Source organism: Pipistrellus hanaki, assembly GCF_964339955.1.
Source record: "Pipistrellus hanaki genome assembly, chromosome: 10".
Classification (NCBI taxonomy): Eukaryota; Metazoa; Chordata; class Mammalia; order Chiroptera; family Vespertilionidae; genus Pipistrellus; species Pipistrellus hanaki.
The window spans coordinates 68,044,363-68,070,227 of NC_140512.1; the positions used below are offsets into that span (position 1 = coordinate 68,044,363).

A 25,865-nucleotide genomic window follows, 5' to 3' on the forward strand; every position below is an offset into this window, starting at 1 on the left:
CTGTTTTTCCATAGTGGCTGTGCCAGTTTAAATTCCCACCTGCTGTGGATTAGGGTTCCCTTTTCTCCACAATCTCCAGTACTTGTTATTATTTTTCTTGTTGATAATGGCCATTCTATTAGGTGTGAGGTAGTATCTTATTGAGGTTTTGATTTGCATTTCCCTCAAGCTAGTAAAGTTGAAAATATTTTCAAATATCTGCTGGCTATTTGAATGTCTTCTTGGGAGAAGTGTTTGTTCTGGCCTTGGCCCATTTTAGAAATTGGATTGTTTGATTCTTTTTATTGTTGGGTTGTATATCTTCTGTACATATTTTGGATATTAACTCATTATCCGAGGTGTTGTTGCAGATATCTCAGTTTTTTGTTTGTTTTTCTGCTTTGTGATGTGCTTTTTGGTTATTGCAGAAGCTATTTTAGTTTGCTTTAATCTCATTAATTTATTTCCCTTGCTTTGCAGATCAAACTTATAAAATCATCTCTAAAACAAGGATATAAGTTTTGTCCTATGTTTTCTTCTACATGTTTATTGTTTAAGGTCTCATAGTTAGACCTTTGATTATTTTTGAGTTAATTGTTATTTATGGTGATAAATAGCACTCTAGTCTAGTTTCAGTTTTTTGCATGTGCCTTTCTAGTTTTCCTAGTACCATTTATTGAAGAGGCTTTCTTTTTTCCCACAATATGCGTTTAGCTCCTTTGTTGATTATTATTTGTCCATATACAGTATGTGTGGGTTTCTTTCAGAGGCATTGATTCCCTTCCATTGGTCAGTGTGTCTGCATTACTACCAATATACTATTTTGATTATTGTTACTTCTCCATATAATTTGAAGTCAGGGAGCATGATACCTCTGATTTTATTCCTTTTTTCTCAGTATTGCTTTGGCTATTTGGGGTTTTATTGTGTGTTTCCTCACAAGTTCGATGACTTTTCATTGTACTTCTTTTAAAAATGTCATTGGAGTTTGATAGGAATTTCAATAAATCTGTATATTGCTTTGGGTAATATGAACATTGAAAATGACAAGATTTTGTTTTCTTATGGCTAACTAATTCTCTCTCTCTCTCTCTCTCTCTCTCTCTCTCTCTCTCTCTTTCTCTTCTCTCTTTCTCTCAGACTGGACAAAAATTGTACATCTATGGATGAAGACAGTGAGAAGGAGGTAATGTAGAGGGTGGGGTGGTAACGCGTGTGGAGGGGAGGCATGGGGGGGGGAGGAGAAACAATTGTAATAATCTGAACAATAAAGATTTATTAAATTTAAAAATAAAGACAACAACCTGGGCCTATGACCTGAAAAGAATTGAACTGTGACTTCCTGGTTGATAGGTTAATGCTCAACCAGCTGGGCTACTTAGCTTCTTACTGGGAAGAAGAAAAGTTCCATTTTGTTTTTTTGGTTTTGTTTTGTTTTTCATTGTTTAAAGTATTACAAATAGTAGTACATATGTCTCCTTCCCCACACCTTCCCTCCTTGAGCTTCCCCAGCCTCTCCTATCCTTGGCATATTCCTTCACCTGCCCCCCACAAGTGTCTTGTATCCATTGGTTATGTTTATATGCATGCATACAAGACCTTCAGTTGATCTCTTACAGCATCCCAATCCCAGCCCCAACCTTCCCTGCCTTCCCACTGTAGTTTGGAATTCTGTTAAATACTTCTTTACCTCTATACCTATTTTTTCCCCAATTCTTTTCTTGAAAATATCTTGCAACTGCAGACTAGAAATAAACATATAAGAACAATTTCAATGTTCAACAATTTGGAGTCCCTGTTTCAATGTAAAACAGTTCCTTATGTGTACATAACAGCAATGATATCTGGATAATGGACAGATAGGGGCAATGCAGGTCTGACCCTCTCTGGTTTGGTCCTGGGCAACCTGAATCAATGCACAGCTGCTGACTGCTAGTGTGGCAGGGAGTTGCCAGCATCTTCCATATCTGGACTGTATCTCTTCTTGTCTTCCATGTTGGAGCAAAACTGAAAACTCCTCTCTATTGCAAGAATCCACATGGTCTTAGAGTAGCTTTAATACATATTATAAACCAAAAGTTAAAGCAATTTTTTTATAAAATTGACTTGGGATCCTTTTTATTTTTACCCAAATGATTTTCCTATAGCTTATTGTGACACTATGTGTCATTTTCCTGGGTGTCTTGCTGTTAGCATTATAAATGAAAATTAATTTTCTACAGTGAAGATTTTCTAGATGTAATTTACTACCTTACATGATATTACCCTACTATCCCTCCTTTTTTTAATTAATGGAGGCTTTTATAAATTTTGTAATGCAGTCTTGATAATTTTAATTTTAATATTTTACACAAAAATAAGACTACCTTAGTTTCATTTCATGTTAAGCAATTTTACTGTGAGATGCACTATAATAGATATTTTAGTTAATACTTTAGGAAAAGCTTTTTATCCAGTACACTTAAGTTTTCTTGGATGTTCACTTATTTCAATCAGCCAATTTAAATTAACTTGAAAACTTGATTACTATTTTTACTGTCAAATTTAATACTCTAAGGACAACCTTAGTTTACCCTGTAAATATTAGTGGAAAGGATTATTCGCATTCTTGAGTAGGCCCTGAGCATTCCTGCTGCTAGGTTGGATTTAGATATAGGGAAGCTACTGTCAGCCAAGTCTCTGTCTGTTACCAAGGTCTCAATCTGAGCTGTGCCAAGTCTCTGTCTGTTGCCTGGGTGCCAATCTGAGCTGGGCGTGGGAAGTGAAGCAACCATGGGGGCAGGAGACCTCCCTAAAAAGGGGTGAGGATTCAGAACCCTGCAAGGTTGGGGGGGTGAGGGTCTGTTGACCCCTAAGTTCTCTCCTGATGGCCCCTCTACAACTGTGCTTGTCTTAGGTTGTTCCTCCCCTGAGGAATCTTACTTGTCTCTGTCTAACCAGCCATCCTATGGGGCTAAGCAGGCTAATGTGAGTTCTGTCTCCTTGGTAGCCTATGACCCCGTGTCCTCGACTCCCAGTGCCTGCCTTAGGATCCCCTTGCCTGCTAGCAAGGCCCAGGCACTGATCTCATATTAAGGGAGACCCAGGTTTCTTCTCCAGAGAGGGCGCAGCTTACCCTACTGGGTGAGAGACAGATCCATGGTACCAGCCACCATGGTGCTTCAACCTCGGCATGAACTGAAAGCTCAGGCAACAGCTGTGGGCAACTGAACCAGAAGAAGAGGGTCACTCTTTGCCAAAGGGACAAGAAGGGCCAATATAGAATGCTCAGGAGCCTTCCCAGGGGGCCCTCTACACAGTGGAAGGGATTAAATCCTTTCATGTAGTTTTAAAATGGCTGCCAGACATTCAAAGAATTGGTTTGGAAGTTTGTTTGGAATAATTGTACATTATGCTGTTGTAATTCCAAAATATCTAGAGATGAGTTACCTTTTTCCCCAAACACCAAAAAGATGATTTTTTATTGATACCCAAGGTTGCAAGATATTATTATAGGTAATGAGGAGAACCCAATTCTGGGAAAAATTATAATGACATTGTAGAATAATATCATGTAAGGATATTCTTTGCTCTAGGCCATTGCAATTCCATTTCAAACTGGATGTCAATTTCTTTTTGTATAGACCAGTTCTTTGTTACATTTTCTGTACCTCTCCCAGGAGGAAGTAGTGATGGTCTCTTCCTTTGGTGTCCACACAAACCGGATACTTTTCTTTAATTTCACACACAAAGGAGCAATGTTCTTGTTTTTTATTTGTTTGTTTTTTGTAGCATTCAAAATTAATAAATCTTTCTGGGAGATATTTCCATTTTCTGCTCAAAGTGGACAAGGAAAGGTAAACTTTATTCACAATTCAGTTCAAAACCCTGCAACTTCTGACTTGAAGATTTATTTCCAAATTTCCCAAACATCATGGGCATGGAGAGCATTGCACTGAAGGGGTCAGGTGGAGGTGGAGATGAAGATGGTAGGGAACTTAAAGAAAAAATGAGCACTGACTTTTTATTCTTCTGTTTAAAATCACTGGGTCTCTGTCACTGTGTTTAAGGTGAGGAAATGATGCCTCTTAAGGACTTGGAGTCTTTCTTACCTTTGGCCTCACCTCCATATCTGCTCATGGAAGTCAAATGTTTTTCCTGGCTGGCTCTGTGGCCCTTCTCTTCCAGTGATCACCATACTGTATACCAGTACATTTAAACAGAAATTGGCACAATCATTAGCATCAGTTAGCATAAATGTCTCATTCAAATGAGGCATAATATTTGTTGTTCGACAAGACAAGATGTTACATACCTAGGATGAGGTTATATTTACTTATTCAGTTTTAAATATTATGCAGTTATGAAACAAGTTTGTAAGTGAACTTATGAAAGAAAAATTCACAATTTGCAATGAACAAATGTAAGTATTTTGGCATATTTACTGCAGCTATTCTGTTTGATTAAAAAATTAACACATTACACATTGATTTCACTTATGTTTTTTGATTCCCCAGGCTTATTTTCCCTCCCACTGTCATTCAGAGGCAACCAATATTCTGACATTTTTATGTATCATCTCATGCGTATTTACACTTCTACATACACATGTATCTATAGGTAATGTCTAATACTGTTTTTGCATTTTAAACTTTTACATAAATGACATTATTTGTTTAACATTTTATCCTATTGTTTATTAACAAACTTTTAAACTATTCCAATATATATGCTTCCTACAAAATAATCCACAAATACTGCATATTTCTGTTCAATGATTATTGGATGGCTTTCATCTAACTTTCGAGTCATATTGTCAATATGACTGGAAACCAATAAGCTATTTCTCCCTGACACAAGCCAGATGTGAGAAGTCCCTAAATCTTCACTTGCACTTGGTGATATTTCACTATTAATTTTTTTTATCACCTTAAGGACATACATAGTGATGTATTCATCCATTTACATGTCCATTTTACTGATGACCATTGAATTTAAAAATTGTTTTCATAATTTGTTTGCTATTCAGGTTGCTTCTGTTATATAGAAATATTTGCACACTTTTCTATTAATTTCGTGGGATTTGTTTTTCTTCCTTAGATAAACCATCTATTTTCATATTTTCCTTTTTTCCTTTCTTCCTCCTCCAACCCTTTCACACCTCCTTTGCTTAAGCCTAGAGGAAAGCATTTCTTCACACCCTCTTCCATAGACTATCCTTGACCCTGAGAATTTATACTCTGGCTCTTGCTAACCCTGCTCAAATTCTATGGTATTTTTCTATTCTAGATGACCTTTTGTGAGGAAACTGAGCAACAAATGACCTGCCCAAGGTCACACAATTGCCATGCAGCTAAGACTGAAAAGCAGCTCCTTTTGCCAGCGAATTGTTCTAGGTTCCACAGGAGGAAAAGTTAATGTAAATAAGTCCACAGCCCCGGGGACCCTACACATACAATGTGGCTGTCCCATGGTCAGGACAAAAACTGAGGCTGACAAGCTGGAAGCCTGCCCTGAAACCAACACAGACAATTGTCCTGTAAAATATTGGGTGTATGCTTTTCCAAAATAGCTTATTCAAATAGAAAACTGCAGGGGCAGGAGTTGCTCCAAATTGAATCATTTCAGGTTAAACACTATCTGTTGTTTATCTGTGTGACCCATATGGACCAGGGTGCCTGACACAGAGAGTCAATCAAACTAAGGTTGCATTAGCCAAGATGCAGGGCAGTAGTTCTGGACTGTCTACTGAATGTGTCAGGCAACAAGGGAGACATGTATCCACAGGGGAATGGGATTTTAGACAGAAATGATCAAATAACAAAGTGTCCTGTCTTGAGAGAGTGACAATGTATATTAAAGAAGATGCTAAAATGAGTCACAAAGTATTAACATGACTCACTAATCAGTTGGTCTCAGTGGTTAGAGCATTGTCCCAGGGACTGAAGGGTCCTGGATTCAGTTCAGATAAAGGGCACCTACCTCAATTGCAGGCTCAATCCCCTGTACCAGGAGCGGTGTGTACAGGAAGCAACCCAATCAATATGTATCTCTCCCACCAATGTTTCTCTCTATTTACCTCACCCCCTCCTTTCCAATTGCTCTAAAAATCAATGGAATAATACTTGGGGTGGGGATTAACAAAAACCAACCAACCTAACAAACAAAACAAAACAAACAAAAAACAAGCAAACAAACAAACAAAAACAGGACTGTAAAGCTTAAGAAAAGACTGGGGGAAGCCTGCCGAATTGGAAGGAATGTAGTGTTTGTCAATCTTGGGATCAGACCAAAGCGGGAGGCCAGAGAATGGAGGCATATTCCTCATCTAAAAGGAAAATGGTACTCATTTCCTCCAAATTAAAGGATGGTAGGCAGTGTGCAAGCAGAGGTTATAACAGCATTGGCAGGACAATAGGCAGGGGGTTGAAGGAAATGAACATCATGTACCTTTTGATTTTAAAATTACATGAGCCTGATTTTCTGTACCAAACCATGAGAAAGCAGGCTCTCTCATGCTGTTATAGAAAAATCAAACTATTTTTATTGGCATTGTTTATAAATGTCTCCTTTACTTATCTGCCCCAGTCCCCATATTTCCTGTTTTTAGAGTGTCCTATTTTCTAGTTTATTTTTTAGAATTTCTGATATTTCTTTTACAGAAAGTTCAGCAGACAAAAGGGTTGTTTCAGGAGCCCTGAAGATGAGTCTGTTTGTCATACAGCCACGTCCTACCTCTTGTCAGAGGAAAGGTGTGAGCTATTTAGGGGAAATTATGTGGTTTGCATAGGGACAAAGTCCTAAGATAATGTATACTCAGGGGTCTAGGACTTGGGGAACACATGGCTCAGTGGAGGTGTCACTTAAGAAGTTAAGATGATAAACTGAGAAGATTGTCCCTGTTTAATGAGGAGCCTGGGTAGGTTCAACTTGCCCATCTGTATAATGGGATGAGAAAATTCATTCAGTTTCACGAAACCCTGTGAATCCCCATGAAGATCCATTGGGATAAGCAGTCATCAATTTGCTAGAAAGCCAGGAACACTTTGGAATGTACTGGGGTGTGGGCACAGGGTGAATGTTTCCCACATCTCTTCCCTCACTGTCAAAACTGCTGTTGCTCTTAGCATGACCATCATCCCCTTTCACTGATGGGAAAGCCCAGAAGTTGAGTAACTAGAAGTTGAAATCACACCAGCAATGATTGGCTGTCAGTAGGCTCTCACACTTCCAAGGCACTGGGATCCTCCCCAGTACCCCCTTACTTGGCTTGGACCTGTGGGAGCTGTGTTCTGTGGCCTCACTAATGTGCTTTCAGTTCTCAGGAAGGTGCATGGGGCAGACACATAGGAAGCCAGGCCTTTACAGTTACACAGGAGCTCCCTGGAGGCCGAATGTTCCAGGGCAAGACTGCTGGGAAGGAAGAAGAAAGGGGATTGCTGCCCCTCCCCCTCCCCCAAGTCCTCACAAGAGGGACAGGCCCTTGGAGTGGGAGCTAAACAATATCTAGAGACCAGAGGGCTGTTGCTGTGTGCTGTGTCCCATGTGTGTTTCATGTCAGAGCCTGCCAGCTGCCAGGCCATTTTCCATTCCTCCCAGTGCTGGTTTGTCAAGACCACAGCAGGCACACTGTCCAATATGTTAAAAAAACAAAACAAACAAAAAAAACCACCCTATCTAATGAAGAAGGAATATGGAGAATATGCAGGGGAGGGCAGAAATTACAGGGATCAGCCTAAACAGGTAGTCAGACATCTTCTGAGGGGTCCCAGATTTGAGAGGGTGAAGGTTGGGCTGAAGGACACCACCCCCCCCCCCCCCCCGCCTCCAGTGCACTAATTTCATGCACTGGGCCTCTAGTATGGAAATAAAGAACATTATAACTTGATAAACAAAACGATAGATACAGAAGCAGAGAAGCATCTAACAGACTGACAAATTATAGCAGGAAGGCTGGAAAGAGGCGTGGGAGGTAAGAGATCAACCAAAGAACATGTATGCATGTATATAAGCATAACCAATGGATGCAAGACACTGGGGTGTGAGGGCATGTATGGGAGGGGGAGGGGCAATGGGGAGATATGGACACATATGTAACACCTTAATCAATAAAAAAATGGGAAAAATGGATAAACAGGTGAGTAAAGAAGCACTTTATATAAACCCCTGTTTGACTGGTGAAAATGTCCAGATGGACCAGTAAGAAAATAAGTTCCAAATCTGATTTTTGTCATAGTTTATAAAGTTTAGGAAGTTTCTTAACTCAGTACATTATTTTCCTCTTTAAATAAAAAGAAATTAATGAGAATTATTTCTCATAATTCATGAGGTTATTTTCATCATAAAATATTAAGAACCATCTATTCCCCCAATGCCAGCCCCTCCCTGTGCCCCTCAGGTCATCAATGGAATCTCTCCCAAGCTTGAAGCTCCTGAGTGGACCCAGCATAGCTGCTGAGGATGTGGAAATCAGGAATTAACAGTGGAATTTTTTGCAGCCATGCTTCACCGAGGCCCTCACTGCTGCAGCCAGCATGCCCCTCAGTTTCCCTATCCTTGGTCCCCCATTGCAGCCCACCCAACCGGTTAGCCCATCTTGGGCCTTCCTGGGCTTCTAACCGCTTGTGGCATCAAAGTGCAGTGTAGAGGTGGGTCCTATGCATGGCTAAGATAAGGAAATGCCTTTCTTTAAACTCTTCACCCACATTCAGAATATAAATAAGGAAAGCCTTATTTATTGACTTTATTTGGTTGGTTGGTTGGTTTGGTTGGTTGGTTGATTGGTATGTTGGTTGGTTGGTTGGTTGGTTAATTGGTTGGTTAGTTCTTACACAACCTGAGGATGTCATCTGATTTTCCAATGGTGTGGCCTTGAAAAACTTTCATGAGCTGGCTCATCCTCTGTCAAACCCGATGGTATAGCCTCCAGACTCACCTCTGTGGTTGGTATGTTGGTTGGTTGGTTGGTTGGTTGGTTGTTATGTTGGTTGTTTGTTTGGTTGGTTGGTATGTTGGTTGGTTTGTTTGTTGGTATGTTGGTTGGTTGGCTGGTTGATTGGCTGGTTAGTAATTCGGTTGGTTGGTTGGTTGGTTGGTTGGTTGGTAAGTTGGTTGGTTAGTTCTTACACATCCTGAGGATGTCATCTGGTTTTCCAGTGGTGTTGCCTTGAAGAACTTTCATGGGCTGGCTTGTCCTCTGTCAAACCCGATGGCACAGCCACCAGTCTCACCTCCGTGGTCTGCAGCTTCTGCCAAAGCACTAGCTACTCCCTGGCTTCTCTGAGAGCAAACAGGAGCTTTTTGTTTTGTTTTGTTTTTGTAAGAGCCATAATGCAAGCCAGAAAATGGAATGTAGGACATAAATGGAAGTTGTCAGTCTGCAACCCCAGGAGAGCCCTCACCAGAACCTAACTATGCAGCAACCTGATCCTAGACTTCCAATCTGCAGAGGTGGAAGACACATTTCTATTGTTTATAAGACACCTCGACCATGGCATTTCCTTTCTATCTTTTCTTTTCAGCTGCCCCAATGGAAGAAGACAGTGTCTAGATTTCTTAAAAGAGAAAAAAAAAAAAATCTGCCAAGACCGGTTTGGCTCAATGGATAGAGCGTCGGCTTGGGGACTGAAGGGTCCCGGGTTCAATTCCGGTCAAGGGCATGTACCTTGGTTGCGGGTCTATCCCCAGCGGGTGGTGTGCAAGAGGCAGCTGATGGATGACTCTCTCTCATCGATGTTTCTAACTCTCTATCTCTCTCTCTTACTCTCTGTACAAAATCAATAAAAATATATTTAAAAAAAAAAAAAAGCTCAAAAGAAAATGGTTGTTTTCTCTTTACCATGAATCCATATTCTACTAAAAAACAACCAGTAATTTCTCTTTTTCAAGAGAGGAAAGATGCATGGAGACTATTGAAACACTTTAAAACACTTTGAAGTAAGACAAACTAATTTAAAAACTGTGTGCCTCTAGTCCAAAGGGAGACTTGAAACCTTAAAAAGTGAACTTTGGGCCTTTGAAAAGTTGATAGGATTCAGTTTTCTGTGTCATTAAAACTCTGTCTGAGCCGAAACCAGTTTGCTCAATGGATAGAGCTTCGGTCTGCGGACATGTACATTGGTTGGGAACACATCCCCACTAGGGGGTGTGCAAGAGGCAGCTGGTCGATGTTTCTCTCTCATCATTGTTTCTAGCTCTCTATCCCTCTCCCTTCCTCTCTGTAAAAATTCAATAAAATATATTTTTAAAAAATAAAAATAAATAAAACTCTGTCTGAAGCCACAGGATTCCTATGGTAGGAAGTGTTAGTTTCTGCTCAGCTCCAGGTTCCTTTCTTGCCAGGGTTAGACCTGCACTGTGAGTCCTAGCCTGAGTAGAAGCCTGGCAAGTAGAAGGCAGAACAGGACCAAGGCATTCAGCACCGTGATTTCCCCAGTCCGCCCACTGCCATCCAATTGTGCAACCAGATTAGCATCCCAGGCTTTCTCTGTCCACCACTTGGTCCTCCAATCTCTGCCTACCAGGCACAGCCACTGCATGGGGCAGAGGATGTGTCAGACCTCACTGTAGATTTTAGATTTGAAAAGGAAAAAGAAGTAGCTGGTTGGACAAAGAGATCCCCAGATCTGACAAAGCCTGTGCCTATGCAGTAGAGAGTTCTGGGGCAAAGACTGACCCATAACTACGTCCTGCTGGGACAGACACTGGGAGCTCTGCTGAGCTGGGCCTGGGAAGGGCATGGCTTTTGCTCTGGCAACAGGAAGCTGTCAGTTAACTGCTGACTAAATTTTCTTTTCTTTTTTTTTGCATTTTTATGCTGTACATTCGATTCCAAGAAGGATATTAACTACTGTAAGTGACTCAAGACAAAATAAATCTAAAGAGGTTAAATTAAAATAAAAACCTACAACCAAAGAAAAGCCCAGTACCAGGTGGCTTCATTGGTTAATTCATTAAACATTTAAGGAACTAACACCAATACATTGCAAATACTTTCAAACACCAGGAGAAAAGGAAGTACTTCACCATTCATTCCATGAGGGAAATGTCCTTCAAAGATACTGTAAGAAAAAACAAACTGTGGACCAATAGCCTTTATGAATCCTATATAATAAAAGGGTAATATGCAAATAGACTAAATGGCAGAACAAAGAACAACCAATCAAAACATATTATGCTAGTGATATGGTAAGGCAGCTCAACTGCTTGCTCTGATGTGCACTGACCACCAGAGGGCAGACAGTCAACTGGTGGACCAGTTGCTATGATGTGCACTGGCCACCAGAAGGCAGATGCTCTGACCATTATGATAGCTTGCTGCTGGGGTCTGGCTGATCAGGACTGAGCAAGATAGGCCAGACACAACCTAAAGCCCTCCCACAGTCCCTCCCCAGTCCAATCATACACCAGTGGGGCCCTCAGCCTGCCCTACACCCTCTGGCAATCCATGACCCCTTGGAGGATGCCAGAGAGCTGGTTTCAGCCCAATCCTGCAGGCCACTCCCCTTGGGAGAGCGCCAGACCTAGGGCTCATGGCTGGCAAGAGCCACTGCAGCAGCATGAGCCTCTCCCAATCAGGACTGATTGGGCACGAGCCTGTGACAGGCACAGTAGGGCCAGGATGAACATGAGTGGCATGTAGGAGCTATAGGCAGCGTGGGTCTGCAAGTTCCGGTCCAATCCCTGCAGGCTACCCAGAGGGAACCCACCCATGGACAAATTGATGCACTGGGCCGTTAGTATAAACATAAAAATCCTAATCAAAATACTAGCAACTTAAATGTGGCAACTTATAAATACAAGTACATATGTGAGAAGTATGTACCATATGTAAGTATAGCTATCTGGGATTTATACTATAGTTTATTAATTGAATTACATCCCAATATCTGATATGTCCAAGGCCCTCAATGTATAATTTGTCAGTCATATGTCAGTTGAGTGTCCCCCATTGGCAGGTCTTTGAACCTCCAAGGCAATTTAGAAACTGCTCCCTTTTTACTGAAAAGAAGCAGGATCTCAGAGTGGTATGACTCTAGGGGTTCACCAATCACTAAGGGCAGAGGAAATCTGGACTGCAGTATGCTGAATCCTTTCCATCACATAGCAGAGAGAAACTGTGAGACAAATAGTGTAAAATGTGAGGTGAGGAGGGGATGTCATGGTGAGAGGGTTGGCTATTCTGGAGGAACAATGTATTATGTGACACCCTCCTATTAACTTCTCTAGTTATAGGCTTCCTGCCAGTTCTCCATTCTAGGAAGAGTATGGACTCCCTTCCCTGGCCTCCCTTGATCTAATTCTTATTCAATGGGAGTTTAGAATCCTGAGTCTGAGAAGAAATTTTAGAAAATTACCAGTTGCATTCAGATTTTCCTAATTGTCTCATAATTTTAAAAATTGTTTGAAGTCAAAACCAAACAAGATTCATAAATCACAATAGTTTTATTTCTCTTAAATTTATCTTAGTATGTAGGTCTCCAACTTTCCCTGATACTTTCTGAGAAATTTCTCTGATGAGAAGGGGAAGTCTTTTACCAACAGAACCAGGCAATGTGCATTTTGTTGATTACATCCTCATGGTGTCATTTCTCCTGCTCTTCTAGTTCTGGTGTTTTGTATAAATTTCTTTTAAAGGATACACTTGATCAGATTTAGGTTTGACTGTTTTTTGGTGGGAATACTTCATAGGTGCAGCTGTCAACTTCCATCAGAAGGCACATAATATTTGATTGTCTCTCTTCTTGAGACATTAATGATTGCTTAGTTTCATTAAGGGTCAGAAATGATGATATTCAAATTCTATTATTTTTTTCTTCATTAATGAGGTGGAAAAAAATCATATAAAAAGAAAAGTTCCCTCAACCATCCTATTATTTCTATGAGGTCTAGTTATATAACAAAGACAAGATAAATGCTTGATTATTTTTCCTTTTTGGTCAATGTTCAGAACAATGAAATGTTTTCCTTGCAGACTCTCAATGGGGTTATGGACTACTTTTAAGAAAAAGGCATTGCTATGAACTCATGAATTTCAACATATTTGATACATTTTGATTCACTGGAATTATTATTGATGTTCAAATTATTGCATCTTTGTCCAGTTTGATTCTCTTGAAGTTGACTCATAAGTCCTTTTGATAAACTCCTAGAGATTTTTTTATAGCATTCTGCCTTTCTAGTTGACTCAAATATTTCCTGCCTACTCCTAAAATCAGTACTTTCTCCATAGAGCCCTAATTGTTTGATGGGAAATGAATGGTGTTTGAAAACTACACTCTGGGCACTAAGGGTGCTCTTTGTCACGGGGCTCATTATTAACTCTATACCTTTTCAATGGACTTCAAAAGTACACACACACACACACACACACACACACAAAATAATAATAATAAAATAAAAAACAAATAGTATTTTTTTGGGGGGGGGATTTAATTCAAGGTTTTTTGTTTGTTTGTTTTGTTTTGTTTTTTGGCCTTAGCACAATCCCTTTAGATATTGACAAAGAAATAATTGCATTTTCAAGTTACTTGGACCAATTACTTATGAGATTCATCCACCACATAAAATACAATTAGTTTGTTTCATTTGCTTTTGATTCCAATATCTTAAAACATAAATTTTATTGTATAACTATGTAAACTACCTACATGATTTCAGGATCAAAGCTATGATATTTTAGTGTTATGAAGACATCCAATTTCCAGCTTCTGTCCCTGTCCCCTTCACCCTGCTTCTCCCATTCTCACGTAAATGAATGTTTGTTGGTTTAGTTTTTAGAGTATCCTGCTATTACCTTTTCATATACATGGGGGGAAAATTATATGTAGTTCTTTTCCTCCTTGTTAAAGAAATGCTAAGTAAACTCTACATTATTTTCTTCACTTTGTTTTTTGTTTTGCTTTGATTCACTTAATGATACATCCTGGACATCTCTCAGTGCTGGTATAGAGAGACACATCTCACTCCTTTTCACAGTTCTCTAGTACTTTACTGTGTGAATATATCTTAGTTTATTCCTAGTAAGGAATAGGATTTGGGTTTTTTGCTTTTGCAAATCATGATGCAATAAATAGCTTTATACATCTTTTTTTTTCTGTACTTCTGTCAGTGTAGTTTAGGAAGAAACCTAAAATTGGAGATTGACAATCAAAGGGAAAATGTGTACTTTTGTAGCACAGTGCTGACTTCTCCTCTGTAGAGTTTGGACTGTTTTCCATTCTCGCCAGCCATGCAGGAGTGGTCCTGCTTTTGCCATCCCTTTACCTACAGATTAGGCCAGAAAATGTTTGAATTGTTGCCAAACCTGGAGGTGAGAAATAGTACCTGACCTCAGAAATAGAGGTGTCATTTTAATTTATTTTACTTTTTGTGTTTTGATTTATTTTTCCTATTATGAGTATATGTTAATGTGTTTTGATATATTCAAGACACATTTGAATTTCTTTTTCTCTGGGTATTTATTCCTATCCCTTGGTCCATTTTCTATTGAGTTTTTGGTTTTTCATTTCTGTTCTTCTTAAATTTCTTTGTATAACAGGAATACTCGACCCTTTGATGTAAGTTGAAAAATGTTTCTTTCCCTAGTTTGATGTGTGTGCTTTAATTTGTTTATGATGTTTTTTGTCCTACATAATGTGTGAGATTTTCATGTAATCATACTTATTAATCCTTTTCCTTATTTGTTTTTTCAAATCTTAAAAATACTTTCCCTACCCCAATTTTACAAAAAAAGTATTCATGTTTTTTTCTATTATTTATATGGATTAGTTTTTTTACATTCTAATTTATTTGGAATTTGAATGGCATGAAGCAATAGAAGTAGTTTTATTTTTTTCTAAATGGTTACACAGTTATCCCAGAGTTGCTTTATCTTCCCCCATTGATGTAAGATGCTGCCTTACTGAATATAACTGTAACATAATGGAATGGAATGGAAAATAAATGAATAGAGTATGATTATTTTGGTCTATTTCTGGATTTTCTTCTTTCCTTTTACTGTTCTCTCTATAAATGAACCAACATTACACTGCTTTAATCATAGAAACTATGATGCTTGACTCCTCCCTTCTTATTGTGTTTCCTAATAATTCCAGATAACTTTTTTCTTCATTCAAAAACACATTATTATCCATTATTTGAAGTTTATAATATACTACTTAACTTTATAATGCACTGCTTATCACCTGCATGAAAAAGGATGCTGACAAAAAAATTAACTCTAGTTATATAAAATCATAATAGAAAAATATCTATTTTTTCTTCATCAAAATACTTTATAAACCACTATTTATTACTTATAGGGGAAAAAGGTTATAAAAAAAAACCCAAATTTCTACTTATATAAACTCATGTTAGAGAAATATCAATTAATTCCAACTTTATGAAATGCTTTAAACATGAGTCAGTTTGAATTCCATCAAATGTCTTTTCTTCAACTAGATAATTTTCTTCATCTATTATTGGAATGTATTATAACAACTAATTTCCCATATTGAGCTATCCTAGTATTTCTGAAATAAATTATGCAATCATGGTGTATTACATTTTTAGTGTCAAATAATTTATTTAGAATTTTTGTATTAATATTTCAAAATGAGATACATCTTAGCTTTACTTATTGGTGACCTCATTGGTAGCCTTTGGAATCAATATAATACTTTATTCATATAAGAATTGAAAGATTTCCCTCCATTTTATATGATCAGGAAAAGCTCGCATCGCATTGAGATGATCAGATCGTTAAAGTTTTAAGTGAGTTCCCCAGTGAAAGCATCTGAACCTTGTACTCTTTTGTGGGGAGACTCTAATCTATTATTTTTCCCATAATAATTCAACTGTGTCATCTCTCTGTTCTTCCTGGCATCAATATGAGTAATAGATCATTACAAATTTTTATGGAGAAAAAGAACAAAGAAAAGAGGTTTAGGAATTGCCCCCATTTAGCTAAGTTAACCCTTCTTCACTCTCCTTTCCTTCCTTAAGGTCTTGTGGAAGCCTTAGACCCAGAACCTCTTGAAACAAACATGTCTGACCATCAGGACAACACTCTGAGGATTGTTCTGGTGGGGAAAACTGGAGGTGGGAAAATGCATCAGGAAACAGCATCCTTGGGAGAAAAGCATTTAAATCTAAAATTGCTCCTCATGCTGTTACCAAGAGGTGTCAGAAAGAAGAGCAACAATGGAAAGGGAGGAAGCTTATTGTTGTGGACACCTCAGGGTTTTTTGACACCAAGGAGACACTTAAGAAAACCTGTGAGGAAATCGGCCAGTATGTTCTAGCCTCCTACCCTGGGCCTCATGCCATCATCTTGGTACTACAGCTGGGCTGCTACAGAGAAGAGGATCAGAAAACATTTGCATTGATCAAGACCCTCTTTGGGAAGCCAGCCATGAAGCACATGATCATCTCGTTCACTGGCAAAGATGATTTGGGTGATCAGACACTGCATGACTTTAAAAAGAAGCAGATATAAACCTGAAAAGCATCAGCAAGGAATGTGGGAACCGCTACTGTGCCTTCAATAACAAGCAAAGTGATGAGGCTGAGAAGGAAAATCAAAAGCAGGAGCTGGCGGAGCTGATAGAGGAAATGGTATGGAAGAATGGAGGGGCTCACTTTTCTGATGCCATCTACAAGGACGTAGGGAGAAAGTTGCAACATCAGGAAGAGGCCTTGAAGATAACCTATGATGATGAATTACAGAAGGGAATTAAACTACTTGAAGAAGAATGTGCTCAGGGAAAAATAAGCCAGGAAGAAAAAGAGAAAGAAATATAAGCCCTAAAGGTGAAGCATGAAGAACAATTTAACAGAACATGCGGGAAGGAATATATTTGCATATGTTGTACAATGGATTTGGGATAAGTTTTCATATATAGGGCATAGGTTTTTTAAATAGTGTAAATTTTATTTTTTATTTTTAATTTACCATGATTTGTTACTATGGTAGATTGTATTTTCAAAAGATGGATATAACAGTATCTTCTATCCACCTATTCTTAGAATCTGAGCTTGCTTTTCCTTTTGTTGAGTTATAGGGGTCTGTGCCACTGCCTTGGAATTCCATGGACTTTGTGACTGCTTTGGCAAATAGTGGATGGCTGTGGCTTCTAAAGTTAGACAGGGAGGATGCCTCCTTGCTCTCTGGAGTATGTGCCCTTGGCACTTGGCCAACATGTGGTGAGGAAGCCCGAGTTGTCCATCAAATCCACATGAAGAGGACATGAAATTACCGGCTCACTCCCCTGGCTGGTCTTTCATCCGCCAGCAGAACCAATTGCCAGCCATACAAGAGAGGCAAGATGGAAGTAGAGTCCCCAGCTGACAACTGAGCCATCTCAGATGAAGCAGCAAAGAGCAAAGATGGACCATCCCACTGCATTTCTGCCCATGTTTCAAGAGAAAAATAAATGATTGTTGTTGCTTTAAATCCCTAGGTTTCAGGACGGTTTGTTATGCAGTGACAGCTAACCAAAAGCATTCTCCCAGCTCATTCCTCACCAGTCCCCACAACACCAACTAACTGAAGAAGTTAAAAAAAATTGGGATAATAATGGAATAATATATTATGGAGATTTCACAGGCTCAGTATAGGACAATTCAAATAAGAAATCCTTCATATAGCAGTGTTAGCACCACTGGTGATGCACATTATTTTAGTCCACTTCTATGAGCTCCTTGTTAGTGAAGCAGCAGGCTTCTCCAGAAAAATGGTTCTGTGATTCACGTGAGGCAGGAGAGTAAGAAGCTAAGAAATTTCCTGGGCAAGTGGGATGGGGAAACTGAGACGAGAAAATTACACAAGGCCAGCCCGTTTAGCTGGCTTGCAACCAGCTTCTGAATCACAAAATTTATCTTCACCAACTAAGGGCACATGAAAGCAAGTGGTTTATACTCTCCTCTCTAATCAGAGGGTACCTAGCTTTAAACACTCTGGTTTGGGAAGTAGAGCACAAAGACCCAATTAAAGCCATTTGTGCCAGCTAAATGCCAAGGGAAGATGAAGATGGGGAGCAAGGAGGAGATTAAAGCCAGAAAAACCTAAGATAAAAGTAAAGCAGAACAAAGAATAATTTCACACTCTCCTGTACACTCATTTTGATTAAAAATGCACCTGGAAAGCTGATGGAAAACAAACAAAACAAACAAACAAACAAACAAACAAACAAACAAACAAAAAGGGATAGAAATCCCTCAGGACAAAAACTACTTTAGGGCAGACCCATGCCCATTTTTAGGCATGAACTTTTTATTTCTTCCTAAACTCTAAGGGTCCCCATGAGAGACTGCAGTCAGCAGAGCAGTGGGCAGTGATAGCTGGACCCGGGCTCAACCTCTGATCCTGTCTCCAAGGCCCCATTTTCCCTGATTTCCCAGTGAGCTGAAGGAGCTCTGCCTAGGCTCAGTTCTTTCCTATACAAGCCAAAGCAGCCTTGCCTAGGTGCTCTGCTGTGGCTTCTTCTACCCTAAACCTTTCCTTTATTTCACTGTCCCCAGCTTTAATAAACATACTCTCAAAATCACGTAGACTTGTGTTTTGAAATCTTTCCTGCACCAAATCAAGAACCCATACACTATAGGGTAAAAAAAGAAGAGGACATCTGTCATACTCTCAACAATAAATATTACTTTAAAAATAAAAATAAAAGGAAAAGAACCCACACACTACAGGCCAGCCTGAGGACAACCCACTCTGAGCCCAATCCTGTCTGGTAGCACATGTACATCTGGAAATTATGAAATTTTCTTACTGTTTCTCTCTTTTCTTTTTAAGGTACCTAACTTAAAATGTCTAATAAAACATTAACTTAAAGTCTCTTCTCTTCCAAATAGTTTTCCTTTGCCTCTGCAGATACATCCTTTGCTCTTCACTATACCTCTTTGCCCCAGGAGGCTGACCTATGTGAATCACATTGTTATCCAATCCAAAGATTCTCCACTTTGGGTGTTGTATTCAAGAAGGAGACATGGTTGTCCCAAGGCAGTTTTATTTACTTATAACAAATTAAGGAAACATGGGATTAATGTAAAAAGATCTATTGCCTCAAAGGGAGTCTTGGCCATACCTGTGGCCACAGAGAGAGCAGGAGGCTTGGGTTTCCACAGTAATGGAGGGAGCCAAGCTTTCTGCACACCTGGCTGGCCTAGGTCTCCACTCTAGGCTACAAAGTTTCAATTATAGAAGATAAATAAATCCCAGATACCAGGCCTCCACTTGGGTCAGTGGGGATCATGGCTGGCCTGCAAATCACCACAGGTACCTCACCCAGGCCACCCCATATCCCAAGGGAACCCTCACCCTGATTTGGGACATGTTTCAGGGCAAACCAGCTAGCCCCCACCTGTACACCAGGCCTTTATCCTATCTAATAAAAGGGTAATATGCAAATTGACCATCACTCCAACACACAAGATGGCTGGCTGCCCCCATGTGGACACTTGTGGGATCCCTTGAACATCTATCACTAAGACTCATGCATGGTGACCGGCTTTCACAATTTCATATGCCACCACCTCATTCTACAATGTGCTCTTAGAGGTCAGCAAGGGTCTTCAAAAGCATGGAAATGGCTCTTTTGTTGGTTACTCTCTCATATGTCACAGCAACAATACAATTCCAAGTGAAAACATGGGTTAAGACATCAATTCCCAAAATCAGGAATAACATTTTTCCACTCAGAACACCATGAGCCAAACTACTGACTTTGCAACACTCCTGAGTTGGTGGTCTAAATCATTCAGGGAGTTGACTGGTATTCTCATGTGATTTTGAAAAGATAATACATTAGTGGACTCATCAGGTATGAATACATAACATTCTGCTTTGGCAATGACACAGATTTCAGCTGTCAGGTGAGATAGTCTGGTGTCAGAAAACACTAGAGGGGATTTAAAAAAGAAACATTAATAATGGTCAGTGTATGACTGAAAGAGAATAAAGATGGTGGGTATTGTTAAGAATTATCAATCAGGATTCTAGCAGCAGAGATGGTCCATGTTCAAGAGTCTCTAGTCTGGGCAGTTCTTACTAGATGTTAAAATGTGGCACAGTATTTTACGGAGGAACTCTAATGGAATGAGCTTGATCTGAACGACTACTGATGAGATTAGCCAGCTACAAAGAAGAAATCAACATGTAATTAATCAAACCATGTATGGAAGCAATGGCTAAGCCTCACTTAGGAGAAACAGAGCTTTGAAAAATATTCGCCTGCCTTCTTTACTTGTTACAACTGAAAATAGAACTTTATCTCCCACTAAGACTGTGTTCCTTTGAACCCATTGTGTTCTGTTATACTGAGGAAGGTCATGGAGAAGATGTGACTTCTGATTGACCTGAAGTCTGAACCAAGTAGGCCTTCAGCTTGCCTTTTCCCCTCCAGGAGCTGCCTCAAGGACACAGCCTTGAGATAGTAATGTGTTGTTGAGACCATCTGGATGGTGTATCTGACTCAGCCCAGCTACATAATTTTTTCAATTCTGGCAGGCAAGTGTAGAGAATATTTGTCTCTGAGCCACCCAAGACAAGGTTTGTAAGTCAGTTTCCTGGCTTATTAAACTGTCACCTGCCCATCTGCCATGGCCTGCTTCTCTCTTGAGTCTCTCTCTCCCTCTATATAGGGGCCAGTTTCAGATTATTATTCCCAGGAGGTTCGGAACCAACATGAGCTTTTAAAACAGCAGTCTCATATGTGTTTTTAAGCAAATATAAAAAATGAAGTATCTAAGGCAATTGTCCTCATGTACTTCCTTCCTGTTAAAAAGCATCTTAATTTTCTAAAATTCTTTCTAAATCAGGATTTAGAATCAACGAATTGCCATGTTGCAGAAAATCGTCATCCTCTCCTCCTCCATAGAGAGCTGAGATCTCAGCTCTACGTCTGGGTCCCAGCCACTCACATACGTGTGCACATCAAGGAAAGATGGCAGAGCATATCTGCGCTGAGCACACAAGTGGTTGTTGGATAGGGCGTGGGGGCCAAATGTAGGTGGGGTGGGCAGGGATTACTAAAGGACATGAGGAAACCAATAGACCAATTGTCTTGGTTGGGTGATAGTTTCACTGGTGAATACATACGTAAAAATACAGTAAGTTCTCTGCTCTAATTATATGCAGCATATTATGTGTCAAGATGCTTATTCATATCTTTTTTTTCCATTTAAAATTGGGGTGTTTTTTATGAATGGATTGTTAGAGTTCTTTATACATTCTGTTATTTTTTAAATTCACCATTGTTTAAAGTGTTACATATGTCTCTGTTTTCCCCCATTGATCTCTCCCTGGTTGTTCCCATCCTCGACCCCCTAGTACATACCCTCACCCCCCTACTGTCTGTGTCCGTAGGTTATGATTATATGCAGCATACTAGTCCTTTTGGGGGGTGAAAGATATACATTCTGTTCTTTGTCAGATCTTTATCAATAATATTTAAAAGTTCTTTATCAGATGTGTGATTTGCAAAATTTTCTCCCAGTTCATAGCTTGATCTTATTTCTGTCATTTCCTTGTTGACCCAAATATACTTTGCTGATTATTTTTAATTCTATTTCTCTAATATGCACCCTTTTTTCTTCCAAAATAATAATTTTTATTTCATTTAATTTATTGGGGTGACATTGATCAATTAAAAAAAAGGTTTCAAATATACAGTCCTATCATATAACATCTATATATTGTATTGTATGTTCACCACCCCAGTCAAGTCTTCTTCCATCACTGTATATATCTTACCATTTTCTATCTGTTCCTGAACTCCCTTTTTCTCTGGTAACTACCATACTGTTATATGTCTATGAGTATCCATTTGCTTGTGAAATGGGACATATGGGTGTGAGGACACCTGTCAGGACTTGAGCCAAATAAAGCAGAGATGGGGTTAAATTATATATGAGCTTTTATTCCAATAATGCTGGTAATATAGGGAGAGCACTTGGTCACCCTGGAAATTCTGCTCTGAGAAACTCCCCCTTTCAATTAGCTGACTATATACACAAAAGGGAGAAGATAGTTTCATGCAGCTGCGAGCTGCAAATGTAGTATGGAAAGAGGAGTATAGAGTCTGCAGTTCAGACTTCGGGAGTTCAAAGTCCAATAACAAGGTGATTAATCTTCTATAATGTTACAAACAGCTTAGCCCATTCCTGGGACTGGAGAATGGTCAGTGTTCCGGAAGAGTCAGGAGAGTCAGGGTCCGAGCAACCAAACCAAAGTGTGCCGTGTCCTTGGTCTGATCTCACAATGTATTTCTATTCTGAGTCATGGACCCATGGAGGCATCTTATCTTTTTATAGCCTTGTTTCATCCTTCAGATTCCCAGTGTCTGTAAGAAAACTTCTTTTCTAGAGTTAGTAAGGTGAATAATTGTTAGATAACTGTGGCTCTATTATTTTTAATGACACTTTGTTCTTTTATTTTTAATTTTTAAAATAAATCTTTATTGCTCAGATTATTACAGTTGTTCCTCCTACCGCCCCCCCATAGCTCCCTTTCACCCAGTTCCCTCTGCCCTTACCCCATTTTCCTCATCCATAGGTGTATGATTTTAATCCAGTCTCTTCCAGCACCCCCACACCTTTTTCCCCCTGATAATTATCAATCCACTCCCTTTTTTGCCCCTGATTCTATTATATTCATCAGTTTATTCTGTTCCTCAGATTTTTAATTCACTTGATTTTTAGATTCACATGTTGATATATATGTATTTGTTGATCATAATTTTTATCTTTTTTCTTCTTCTTTCTCTTCTTAAAGAATACCTTTCAGCATTTCATATAATACTGGTTTGGTGATGATGAACTCCTTTAACTTTTTCTTATCTGTAAAGCTCTTTATCTGCCCTTCAATTCTGAATGATAACTTTGCTGGGTAGAGTAATCCTGGTAGTAGGTTCTTGCTATTCATCACTTTGAATATTTCTTGCCACTCCCATCTGGCCTGCATAGTTTCTGTTGAGAAATCAGCCGATAGTCTTATGGGTGCTCCCTTATAGGTAAACAACTGCTTTTCTTTTGCTGCTTGTAAAACTCTCTCTTTGTCTTTTACTCTTGGCATTTTAACTATGATATGTCTTGGTGTGGTCCTCTTTGGACTCCTCTTGTTTGGGATTCCGTGGCTTCCTGGACTTGTAAGTCTATTTCTTTCACCAGGTGGGGGAAGTTTTCTGACATTATTTCTTCAACTAGGTTTTCAGTATCTTGCACTCTCGCTTCTTCAGGCACCCCCATAATTCTGTTGTTGGTACACTTGAAGTTTTCCCTGAGGCTCCTTACACTATCTTCAACTTTCTGGATTCTCTTTTCTTCTTGCTTCTCTGGAAGAGCATCCTTTGCCTCCTTGTATTCCAAATCTTTGACTTGATTCTTATGTTCCTACAGTCAGCAATTGGGTCTCTGTATAATATTTTTTATTTCAGTCAGTGTATGTTTAATTTCTAGTTGGTCCTCTTTCATACTCTAGAGGGTCTCATTAAATTCATCAGCCTTTTTTAGGAAATTCTTGAAAAACCTTATTAACCATGGTTTTGAACTTCATATCCAGTCCTTTGTTCTCCTCCATCTCTTTCATTTGAGATCTATTTCCTTATCTCGGCATTTTTGCTGCTTCACAGAGTTGGTAGGATGGCTTTCTGTGTTTGGTGTCCTATATGGCCCAGTGGGTCAGCCTCCCCAATTACCTGAGGTAGACACTCTTGGTGCTCCCCTTTGTGGACTGTGTGTACAGCCTTGTTGTAGTTAAGTCTTGATTGTTGTTATCACTGGGAGGAATTGACCTTCTGGCCAACTGGATGTGAATATCAGCTGTGTCTACTCTGGGATACCTTTTGTATTTGAGACAGTCTTATAGGATCAGACTTGCAAAATTGCAAAAGCCTCTGTGCACAGCTTGGATGGGCAGAATCTAAGGCAGGGGTCTGCAACCTTTAAGACATAAAGAGCCACTTGGACCCGTTTCCGAAGGAAAAAAAAAACCTGGGAGCCGCAAAACCATTGCGACATTTAAAACAAATATAACACTGCATATATTGTTTCTTACCTTAATGCTATATACCGGATCGTGCAGTTAGCTGTCAATCTGAAGAAAAAAAGGACTTTTTCACTTAACAATGTAAAATATATTTTTGCAAATTAATAGCTAATTAAAATATTTAATTTACCTAGTTAATGGGATTTTTGCTCCTGAACCTCAGTGCATAGTGTCTGCACATCAGGGCTGTAAGACGTTTCCTTCATTTTCACACAGGCTTGCAAGTTGTCATCTGTGAGGCGTGATCGATGTTTGTTTCTAATATAGTTCATGTTGGAGAAGACCTGCTCACATACATATGTGGAGCCGAAGATCGACAGGACTCCAAATGCATACTTTTTCTATGTTTATATAAGTGTTGGGGATGGCATTCCATGTTTCGAATACAAGTTTGTCCTTTTGGGGAAGGTTTTCAATATCACTCCATTTAAGATTCTGAGCCAGAATGGCCTTCTGACTGGCAACATCCTCAAGAGTAGCGGTCAAGCATTTGAACTTGGACACCCATATATCTTTGTTGGCTATATCGGCCAGTTCCATCTCAAGATCAGGTTGACTTACACCTGCAAATGCAGTCATATTCAATAGGGATGGATCGATCGCCAGGGGAGTGACAGGAAAGGATAATGTGGTTTTTTCCTCTCTGCACTCACAGAATCATTTCCCAAACAAACTTTGCATTGTGGTGATTACAGACTTCAAATATTCCAAATTTATCGTATCATGACTTTGTTTGAACTCTCAAAGAGGGAAAGTGAGACAGTGTACCTCTCTGTAAATCTTTGACAAACACTGTCAACTTGCGCTTGAATGCCAAAATCTCCTCCAGCATGTGCAGGGCTGTGCCTCCTTTCCCCTGAAGGGTTGTATTTAGTGTGTTTAGATGTGCTGTCATGTCTACCATAAAATGTAATTTTTCCAGCCACTCTGGTTGTTCCAGCTCAGCAAAGGTGAGCTCTTTGCTAGCCAGGAAAGTTTTTACTTCTTCCAAACATGCGACAAAGCGTTTTAGCACCTCGCCTCTGGATAGCCACCAGACCTTGTTGTGGAGCACGAGGTCAGAATATATGCTTTCCACCTCATCCAATAGCAAACGGAACTGGCAGTGGTTTAAACCCTTTGCCATTATCTTATTAACAATCTGAATGACCACATCCATCACTTTTTAGATTATCCACATTTGTAGATACGGCATTAGTTCATTTTCCATTGATTTTTAGTGAGAGTGGAAGGAGGCTGGGCCAGGACAGGGACGCTGTGGTTGCCTAGCGAAGCTAAGTCTCCCACAACCTGCCACACAGAGCACTGGGAGCCCCGGAGGCAGAGGCAGGCGGAGGTAAGTGATACAGCTCCCCGCCTGCCCCCTGCTATAGGCCCTGCTATTGTCGGCCCTGCTGGGAGCCTCGGCAATGCTTCAAAAGAGCCGCATGTGGCTCTGGAGCCTCAGGTTGCGGACACCTGGTAAGGGCTGAGCTGACAGTCTTGGCTTCCAGTCAGTCCTGGCCTTGTGCATGTGCCTCAGACCCCTGCCTTCTGTGGCTCCCCTGAGTTTCCACCTGATAGTCCAGATTCCTTGTGCAAGAGTGTGGGTGCCCCAGGGGCTCGCCCGGAATTGTGTTGGTTCTCTGTAGTCTGGAGCTTCTGACTCCTTCTGCTGTGGAGAGGCTATGGCAACTTCCATGGACAGACCTCTCTGCATACTGTGGCTCCCGGCTCCCCCAAGTCTCCCAGTCTCTGAGTCTGCAGGTGCCTATCTCTACAGTCCAAATTCCACCAGTGTGAGCCTGAGTCCATGGGGTTTTGGCTGAGGTTGGGGTTCAGTGCAGTTGGAAAGGGTGCAGTGGAGTTGAGGGCTTCCTTTCCCCTCCCACCAGCCAGG

The 25,865-nt window shown here is 40.0% G+C and overlaps 1 protein-coding gene and 1 pseudogene across 2 annotated transcripts in view; both read left to right on the top strand.

Annotated features, from left to right (window-relative positions):
* LOC311628739 (GTPase IMAP family member 7-like) overlaps positions 1–25,865 on the top strand; it is a 322,213-nt gene that overhangs the window by 21,578 nt on the left and 274,770 nt on the right. The window lies entirely within an intron of this gene.
* LOC311628865 (GTPase IMAP family member 7-like) lies at positions 15,984–16,740 on the top strand (annotated as a pseudogene). The gene has a single exon. The product of its transcript is annotated as a GTPase IMAP family member 7-like (transcript).